Below are 10,234 nucleotides of genomic sequence, written 5' to 3' on the forward strand. Positions count from 1 at the left end.
GCAGAATCAACACTGGAACTTTACAAAAATCCATATTTAGTTGCAAAGTCTTACAAGATTCTATGTAAGGTGCAAGTTGAAATCACCTTCCAGATGTCTCATTTATGGAATATGACTGGTTCATCCATGAATCACCAACCTGTCATTCTGCTTCAGCACTGATGTTTCACACAAACGAAGGAAATACCAGAGTCTTCTGCTCTCTGGGGTCTTTCATTTCAGGATTCCCTCATTCAGTACTGCCATGTGATAATGACAGCTGGCATCTGAAGACAGACTATGCTTCCAATAGGGTCAGCATCTTGGTAACTGGCCCTAAGCACTCTGGAATATTATACTCAGATTTAGGCTTCTTTCCATTTTTCATATTTTATTCATCAATCATGTTTTTTTTCATAACTTGGCGAGAGGCTCTAGAACGCTGTATATTGTTAAAACAATCTCACGTTTCCTGAAATAGACACTTTATGTATCTTAGAGTGAAGAAGTCTTTGGAGAAGTTATTTCTTCTTGAATCAAGTTGTGTACAAAAGACATCTTAATTATAACCACATGTTAAATACCTATGGCATATAATTCCTTAAAATGATTTTGATTAATCAACTACTTTTATTGCATATGATGGCTTCAATTAAATGATGAAGAAAACTTTGACTTTATCTGACAGAATGCTGATATAATGGAAGCATCATCTTGTGTCAACAGCAGTTTAATATGTTGGGGAACAATAGAATTTCCAAATCAGAAGTTATGATAAACAATTTAACAGATTTTTTTTTTATAGTCTTCTGGAGATTCTTAATAGTAATTATGGATCTGTCTATGGCTTTAGAGACAAAGCCCAAAGCTCTCAGCATTATATGAAATGATCCTCATACAGACTTTGGCCAGAAGGGTACTTGTCATGAACTCAAGCCTTAGAGGCCTGATCATATCACAGATTACATTTAATAAATTCACTAAAGAAGAACATGGGTGCATTATCGGTGCAGCACAACCCATAACCATAAATGTCACTCTCTCAACTAACACCCTTCAGGCCCCAGGGAAGTGCTTCTCTACATCTCTTGTTCTCTGTCATCAAAATCAAGGTGAGTACACTCATTTATGCAGTTCCTGGCACACAGCAAGAGTTCTATGTATTTGTTGTTACTGTTGTTTTTGTTACTATTTCTTCACGTCAAGCTTAACTGTTCTCTCCTCAATTCCCAATACTCCACACTAGGTTCGCTAATCCTGTTATATGTTTCCATAGCGTTCTGTATTCCAACAAAGGGGGAGGGCAAGTAGACAGCTCAGTCAGCTCGCTTGTGGTGACCACCTGGGTCCACTCAAGAGTGGAAGCGGGGGAAGTGCAGCAATGAAGAGATGGACTGGGTTTGGACACGTTCCATTGGCACCTGTTGACCCAGCCCACAGGGGCTAGAGATGAGAGACAGGAAGGGCTGGCTGGTCAGAAGTAAAAGGAGTTGCTGGACTTGCTGTATAGCAAGCTCTAGATTAAACTGAAAAAATACATTAGTTTCCAGAGGGGAAATAAGAGGTGAGATTTCGAGAGAGATGCTGAGGGTCTTCAATATAGAAGTAAGGATGGAGATGATGGATAAAATGAAGGATTTTGTAAAACAAATAACTAAAGCTATATACAGTCACTATGAGTTGGAACTGACTCGATGGCAACAAGTTTGGTTTTTCGGTTTGATAAGGGATATAAAACAATTTAGGTGTATAAAAGAATGGTCGCTTGAGACATTTACTTAAATGGCCTAAAAGAGCCTTCATCTGAAAATTATAGGGAATTGTTTAATTAAGGAACTTATCCCCTATCATTTTACTTCAATTCCATTAAAGATATTAAATTGCATTACATGAACTAACATCATTTTTTTTTCCTAATGTCAATGTACTTTGTTTATATTTTCTTCAAGAAAAGAAACTCTCAGTGAAACCTGAACTAATTCCTCCTTATAAACTAGCTGCCTTTGAGTCAACTCTGACTCATGGTGACCCCGTGTGTACCAGAGAGCTGTGCTCTGGAGGGTTCTGAGGACTCGTGGTGACCCCATGTGTACCAGAGGGCTGTGCTCTGGAGGGTTCTGAGCACTCGTGGCAACCCCGTGTGTATCAGAGAGCTGTGCTCTGGAGGGTTCTGAGGACCGATTTTTCAGAAACAGACGGCCAGGTCTTTCTTCTCAGTCACCTTTGGGTTCACTCGAATATACAACATTTGGTTAGCAGCCCAAATATTTGTCTTAAGAACAATATTATAATTGAAAAATTATAAAAACTGCTTCTGTAAGGATGAAGCTTGATATAAAATCTATAATGGAGATTTAGGTTGTTATTCCTCTCCTTATCAGCTCCCATATGGATTTGTCATTTCTTTAATTTTAGTTGACATCATATCTTAAGTGTTCACTTCCCCTTGATAGCATCATAGAGCTATAACATCATATCAATAAACAACTTGATATCAGGTAAAACAATTTAATATTATTAATATTATTATTAATTTTTTACTATTACTTACAGGAATGGTCTCTCTTTTTAGAAAATACTTTTTCTGGGATCTGAAAAAAAATGTTGACATGTCTTCAGTGGAAAGGCAACTATAGTTATTAAATTTCAGTGAGACGACTCTTATTTTTTATCCTCCAAGTTTACAAAATATAAGAAACTTATTTTTTAACCTTTCCTCCTCCCATTAAATTTAGTTATGATTGGCCAACTACATCAAAATCAGGAGATGGGTCCCCAGCTACTCTACAGCTGGAAAAATCACTGGTAAAGAGCAGGAAGGAAACAAACAGCATTAAGTGGAAATTACTGTGAGTCAGGTCTTCTAAAGTCAGGTAGGAGGCAATATTTACCGTTGAGCCATCAGTCTTAGGGAGAAAACATGTGGAAGTTTGCTCCCATAAAGATTTACAGCCTTGGAAACCCTATGGAGCAGTTCTACACTGTCCTTAAGGGTCACTGTGAGTCAGGGTCGACTCCACAGTAATGGATTTGGTTTTTGGTTTAATCAGTCTTAGAGAGTTGGAGCCCTGGTGGTGCAGTGGTTAAGAGCTCAGCTGCTAACCAAAAGGCTGGCAGTTCAAATCCACCAGCTGCTCCTTGGAAACTCTGTGGGGCAGGTCTACTGTGCCCCATAGGGTTGGAATAGACTCTACGACAAAAGGTTTGGTTTTTTTCGTTTAGTGAGTTGATAAGTCTATGAGTAATCAGAGAAAACACTGAAAGGCAGGTAAAATAATTATATTACAAGAAACTCAATACTTTTTTTTTTTTAAGTAGTCTTTTCTTTAGGAGCTCATAAAGCACTTTCGTTTGATAGTTTCAGAACACTCTATAAAGCACTAGATGAGGTAGGCAAATTTAAGTGCTTGAACACTACAACTACATTTCCACCATCTGTGCTTCCAGATTTCCGTGAAATATTCCAACGGCCAGGTTTCCATGAAATATTCCAGTGAAATCATATAGAAACATTGCCGTGTAACTAATACACATAACATAACTCATGTATGTGACACAACTCATCTAAAAAGTGGTTGATACATTAAACAGCAGAGGAATTAAAATTTTAAGCCATGTTAAAGGATGTGGTAGGAAAAAACATCTGGAAAAGAACAAGTTGGTTGAAATAGGTCTGCGTGGTTTCAGGAATAGAAGGTCATACTAATCTCCCAAAGAACTCTAAGGGTATTACTGCCAAAACAGACAAAGACAATTCAGGGATGTCATACACTCGGATTTTTAAGGATCACACGAAAAAGCCAGAGCTTAGAATCAGTCTAGCAACGTGTAATCCTCTATTTTTATCCTTACCGTTGTCTTCCGAGATGGCTATTTGACTTGTTTTAAAATAAATATGAATAGGTAGAAACACTGATATTCATTTAGGATAGTTCATTGTGCCTACTATGTGCTAGAGTCCCTGGTGGTGAAAATGGTTAACACACACATGGCTACTCATCAAAACGTTGCCAGTTCGAATGCAGCCAGCTGAAGTGATCTGCTTCCGTAACGATCACGGCCAAGAAAACCCTATGGAGCAGTTCTACTCCGTAACATACGGAGTCATTATGAGTAGGAACTGATTTCAACAGCCAGGTTTGGTTTTAGGCAGGTACTGAGGTTAGAGAAACAAGCACTGTATCTCCAACCATCAGACAGAGTTTAGTCTGAGAGACAACCACCCTAATACAACAGAGAGGCATTAATCCAGGCTGGATTTTTTTCATGATCTTTTTTGAGATGTTTAAAAACATTTGAACTTTAAAGATAAGGATAACCCTTACACACACCAAATGGTGAAGAAATATCTATGGAGGCACATGATGTTTTGAAGGAAGCGCTATATATAAACAGAAAAGAAATTAAGTAACAGAATCTTAAAATCTTATGTACATTCCTCTAGCTCTTTGTAAAGAAGCTTCAGCTATCTTAAGTTTAAATTCTGTTGAATAAATGAATTACTTAGTTAGATTGGTCACTTTGGTTATGACTTAAATCGAGCTACGTATTTCATACTTAATCATACAACTGTATAAACCTGTTGCCGTTGAGTCGGTTCCGATTCATAGCAACCCTATAGGATGGAGTAGAACTGTCCCATAGGGTTTCCAAGGAGCAGCTGGTGGATTCAAACTGCAACTGAGCTCTTAACTACTGTGCCACCAGGACTCCATACATAGCTAGAACGAATCTCAGACAACTCTGGTTCAGAGATTCTTGAAGTGAGTTTTTGGAACACTGGAACTTAGTGATACTAATAACTATTACACAAAAAGAAAAATATGTACAGTCAAATAGCCTGGAAATCAATGGATTAAATAAAGTGGGTTCTCCTGCAAGAATCCTCAGTGAATTTGTTCCACAGACATGCATCACAAAAAGACTGCCCGGTTTGCAACATTTCCCAAATTTCTTTGACCATATAAAGTTTTTCAGAGGACACTTCATGCGGTGTGTTCATTTGAAAGCTCTTTGGAAAATACTGCATCTGCCAAAATCCTTTATTTTGATATAATTAAGACTTGATGGATTAAAGTGATTTACACGAAGTCAGCTGTACTGAGCAACGACTAAGAATCTAGCTTTTGGACTTTCATTCTAGCACTCATTTTTTTCTACATTGAGGTCTTTAGTTTGTGTACACAGATCCCTGGAAGCACATAAAGATTCTCCAGGCATATGTACACACAGATAGTTTTCAGGGAATCAAGTGCTAGAATTTTAACTTCCACATATCTGTTTCTTATCATTGATTTGCCTGAGAACAAGTCTGTGGGATGACCACGGGGGCACGATTGCTATCTCCTTTCCTACATCTCCTTCCAAAATAGCCCTTTTTCTGCTTCACAAGAGAAAGGCATATTTCTCATCCATCTGGAGTATTAATAAGGTGCATAGTTCCCAGGTGCAAAGAGGTTCAGTAAGGAACATTGAAGGTGTGGTGCCTTATTTTATTCAAGTCAAAAACCCTTGGCAAGGCAAACATACTTATCTGTTTCCCTACCTACCTGTCTAGGTATCTACCGATATACAAATTAGAATTCAAAACTGAGGTGATTGTTAAGGAAACATATTAATAGGTTTAATTGTATTAAGTCTGAAAAAAAGATGTAAGTCTGATTTGACTGGTTGATAATAAAGATTGACTTTGTCAATAAGGTTTTACGGCCAAGTGTTTCATAAATTAAACAAGCTAAATATGCATGTCCAAAGCTTTGATGAAAGTATATCTGTAACATACAATATGAAATAAAGTAGAAATGCCATCCTTCACAACCGTTTAAACTTAAAATAGAAATACCAGTTATAAAGTTCAAAATATGTGTCTGGGTACATAATTTTTTTTCAAAGTTCTGTTGGGCAGTCAAACGACTAATTGAAGACCACTGTTCTATCATGAATCAGAGGTGAGTTAATTATTAATATTTGAGAATATTAACAATGCAACAATACAAAAGCAAGCAAAATAAATGACTATAGAAAAATGGTTTTAAAGTTTTCTCTTTTTTTGAAAATGTAAGAAAACATGTAATTAAAACATGTATTCTCTTCCCTCTTAAATAACATCAACATTGACTGCCACATACTTTTGTTAAGAGAAAATCCAAAGTCTAAGTTAAGGAAAATGACCATGGAGAATGCACATGAACTATTTTTAGAGTCAAATGACATTAGATATTTTATCATGAATGTTCTTTTTATTTCGTACATTAAAGTGATTGACTTTTATAAAAAAGCAGTGTGTTTTTAAGGAATTTGGCTTATATTGGTTAACCGCAGAATCATGAAGGGCTATATTAAGAGCTTGTTACTTCAGCTTATATAACTTTGGTCTCAGTAACACAATAGTTATCAACACCCACAGAAAATTAACACATTAAAACTCATTAACCACTAACGTGCCACTGATTGTTAATTAACAATGAAGTTACCTCTATAAATCATTATATTGCCAAATTAAACACACCCAAGCCAAAAAAAAAAAAAAGGAAACCCTGGTGGTGTTGTGGTTAAGAGTTCAGCTGCTAACCAAAAGGTTGGCAGTTGGAATCCACCAGGTGCTCCTTGGAAACCCTGTGGGGCAGTTCTTACTCTGTCCTATAGAGTCGCTATGAGTTGACACTGACTCGATGGCAGTGGGTTTGGTTTTTAAGCCAATAAAAGGAAAAAAAAATGATGATTGATATATTGTTTATAGATAAATCATTACCTTCAAACATAGTAAAGGGTAAACATTTATATAATATTATGGCTCGTCATTCACAGATGGTTACAAAGATGATATTTCTCCCCTTCTTTCTCTCATTTTCACAAGAGCTAGGATTTTCTAACTCTTCCTAAACCCTTTGCAAATTCCTTGATCAGGTTATTGGACAGGATAGTGGCCAATCATAATAAGACTCCTGGAGAAGCAAACAACAGAAGCAACACAGTGGTGATGTGGGGAAGTATCTGTTTACATACTGAACACAGCAGGAAATGCTGGAAGCTCTAGTTAAGACTATAATTTTGGGCAGGAGATCTCCAAGATGATTTGAGTCATGGCAATGCTTCCGTGTGTGTCTACGGCTTTGTGTGTGTGCGTGTTCTTCCAACTGAACTCTTTTTGATTGGATTTTTGTACTTGTATTTTTGGTGTAATCAAGTGAGTTGAAACACCTCTAAAATAAAATTGAGTTGGAAGATTCCTTCAATGAATCCTCAATCCAATCATTGAAGAGTCTCCAGGCATTTATAAAGTCTAAGGTAACATTTTCTAATGTAGCCAAGGACTTGGAGTAGAGATGCTAGTGGAAACCATTAAGAGTCACTCAGCAAGGCATAGGAACAACAATGGTTCTTCTGATTTTCTTTTTTCTCTAAATTTTTAATTTAAAGATAAAATCATTACATATTGGTCTTTTCCTCAGAAGTTATTTTACCATATATTTGAACACTGATTTTTATTAACTTACATACTTTTTATAGTTTATCAGTAAACAGAATTTCCAGTATCTTTTTATAAAGATGACAAATATTTTGAAGATAGCAACATTTTTGTATGTGGAATTGAAATAACTAATGCATACCCATTACCCATTGCTGTTGAGTCAATTCTGACTCATAGCAACCCTATAGGGCAGAGCAGAAGTGCCCCGTAGGGTTTTCAAGGAGCGCCTTTTGGTTAGCAGCCATAGCTCTTAACCACTACGCCACCAGGGTTTCCAACTAATGCATACAGCTGGGTAAATTTCTCCAAAAGGATCCTAAAAATGCTGATTCTAGATCCCTAGCCAAATCTTCCTTAGTGAGGCTGGCAGTCTCAGAATTGGGGAACTTAACATTCCTGGGAAATGAGATTGTGAATGACAGAGAATGTCAATTATTTCATCTCTCTAACTTGCATTTTCTCCTCATCATCAGCATAATTTCTACCCCCTCCATTCTCTAATCATGAGCTAACAATCATAGATGACTCCACCAATAGCCTGGTCTCTCAGTTCCTTGAACTCCTTTCTTCCAATGAGCTTGTCCTTCATCCTATCTGAACCACTCATTCTCATAGTCATACCCTCGACTCTGTCATTACCATAATAGTAAATCAGACATATCTCAACTTCAAGCATGCTGCTGTCCCAGGACTTGACGCACTTACTGATGAACATCAAAGACTACAGCCTTCAGTATGGATTACTCAATATAAAGAAAATAAAAATCCTCACAACTGGACCAATAAGCAACATCATGACAAATAGAGAAAAGACTGAAGTTTTCAAGGATTTCATTTTACTTGGATCCACAGTCAATGCCCATGGAAGCAGCAGCCAAGACATCGAACAATGTATTGCATTGTGCAAATCTGCTACAAAAGAGCACTTTAAAGTAACCAAAAGCAAAGATGTCACTTTGAGGACTAAGGTGTACCTGGCCCAACCCATAGTATCTTCAATCATGTCATATGCATGTGAAAACTACACAATAAATAAGGAAGGGCAAAGAAGAATTGATGCCTCTGAATTATGGTGTTGGCTAAGAATATACCACGGACTGCTAAAAGTATGAACAAATCTGTCTTAGAAGAAGTACAGCCAGAATGCTCCTTAGAAGCAAGGATGGTTTTTAAGACTTCGTCTCAAGTGCTTTGAACATGTTAGTAGGAGGAACAAGTTTGTGGAGAAGGACATCATGCTTGGTAAACTAGAGGGTCAGCAAAAAAGAGGAAGACCTTTAATGAGATAGACTGACAAAGTGGCTGCAACAACACGCTGAAACGTAGCAACGATTGTGAGGGTGGCTCCAGGCTGGGCAGTGGTTCATTCTTTTGCACAGAGGGTGGCTATGAGTCGGAACTGACTTGATGGCATCTAACAACAACAACAACAACTGTCCAACCACCATTTGTTCTTTTAGCTCAGTCCCTTAGATCTCCAACTCTCACATTCTCTTGACCCCACTGACATCTAAAACCCTTTATTCCTATCACTATTTGAACATCTCTTGTGGCCTTACTTCCTAGCTAAAGGCCACAGTCAATCACAGTTTCTCCTGTGTAGGCATCCTACAGGATTGCTATGAGTAGGAATCGACTTGATGGCAATGGGTTTTGGTTTTTTAGACATCCTCAATTCTCTTGTCCTTCTCTCACTTTATGGCAGCTTCATACGTTCCCTTGGCAAAACTCCATATACTCTCACTAAATCCTGGTTAAATCTAACTCTTCGCTTAAACTGAACCTGCACAAAAGTACCTTGATGTGACTGGAGAAAAACACATCTAAGTTGACTGGTCTCACTTTAAATTCACAATCAAGAGTCTTACGTGGGTCTTTAAGGTTGACAGCATTACCATTCTCTAGTCCGTTAGCTCTCTTGCTTCACAAAATGATTATACTTTCATCTCTCGCCTCAACCTTCAGCACATTTTCTCCCCTTCTCAGTCTCAGGTGATGATCTTGCTTCTTATTTTACTGAGAAAATATATACAATTAGGAGAGAATTTCCACAACCTTTCGCCACCACCCTCTACTTAGCCACCAGATTTTGCTTACGTATATGGCACCCTCCCTCTTATTACTTAGATGAACTACCCATGCTCCTTTCTGAGAAACCATTTTAATTCCCCTAGAACACAGATTTCTGGGTTCATGGAGTTGGGGTGACCCACTCAGGCTATCTGCACTTAGGTGTCCTTTTGAACCTTGGGCCTTTAAGGAACCGTTTTTCTAAAGTCACCTTCAAGTCAAACAATAGCCTAGTAAACAGTTTAGGGGAGATCGTATTGCCTTAGGCATTGGGCTCTTTTAGAGAATTATCTCTGTACAGCCAATTTCGAGGGGCAGGAATCCCAGGGACTGACTGGACAATGTATGGCATGTCCATAGTGGCTGTTTCTACAACCAACTGACCCTGGAACCCTGTCAGTGTTCTGACGCTGTCTCCTGAGAAGTTAACATGGCAATGACCTGTATCGCCCATTTTCACTGTCCGCTCTTCACAGCATCTTTCTGATATTTTCTGGGTTGATGCTTCCCAATTTGAATCCTATCTACCTACAACAGATTTTTTTTTTTCTTTTTGGTACTCACAATAAATATAGTCTGTGACACTACTTTCTGGTGTTTCCCTGCATGTTTAGGTTTTTGACATATGCAAGGCCTAGTCCTCCATGTATGCACCATATCCCTTCCTCTCTCACCTGCTCAAGGATACCATTTCTGCCATTTTCCTCCTCTCTA

Source organism: Loxodonta africana, chromosome 19, assembly GCF_030014295.1.
Source record: "Loxodonta africana isolate mLoxAfr1 chromosome 19, mLoxAfr1.hap2, whole genome shotgun sequence".
Taxonomy (NCBI): domain Eukaryota; kingdom Metazoa; phylum Chordata; class Mammalia; order Proboscidea; family Elephantidae; genus Loxodonta; species Loxodonta africana.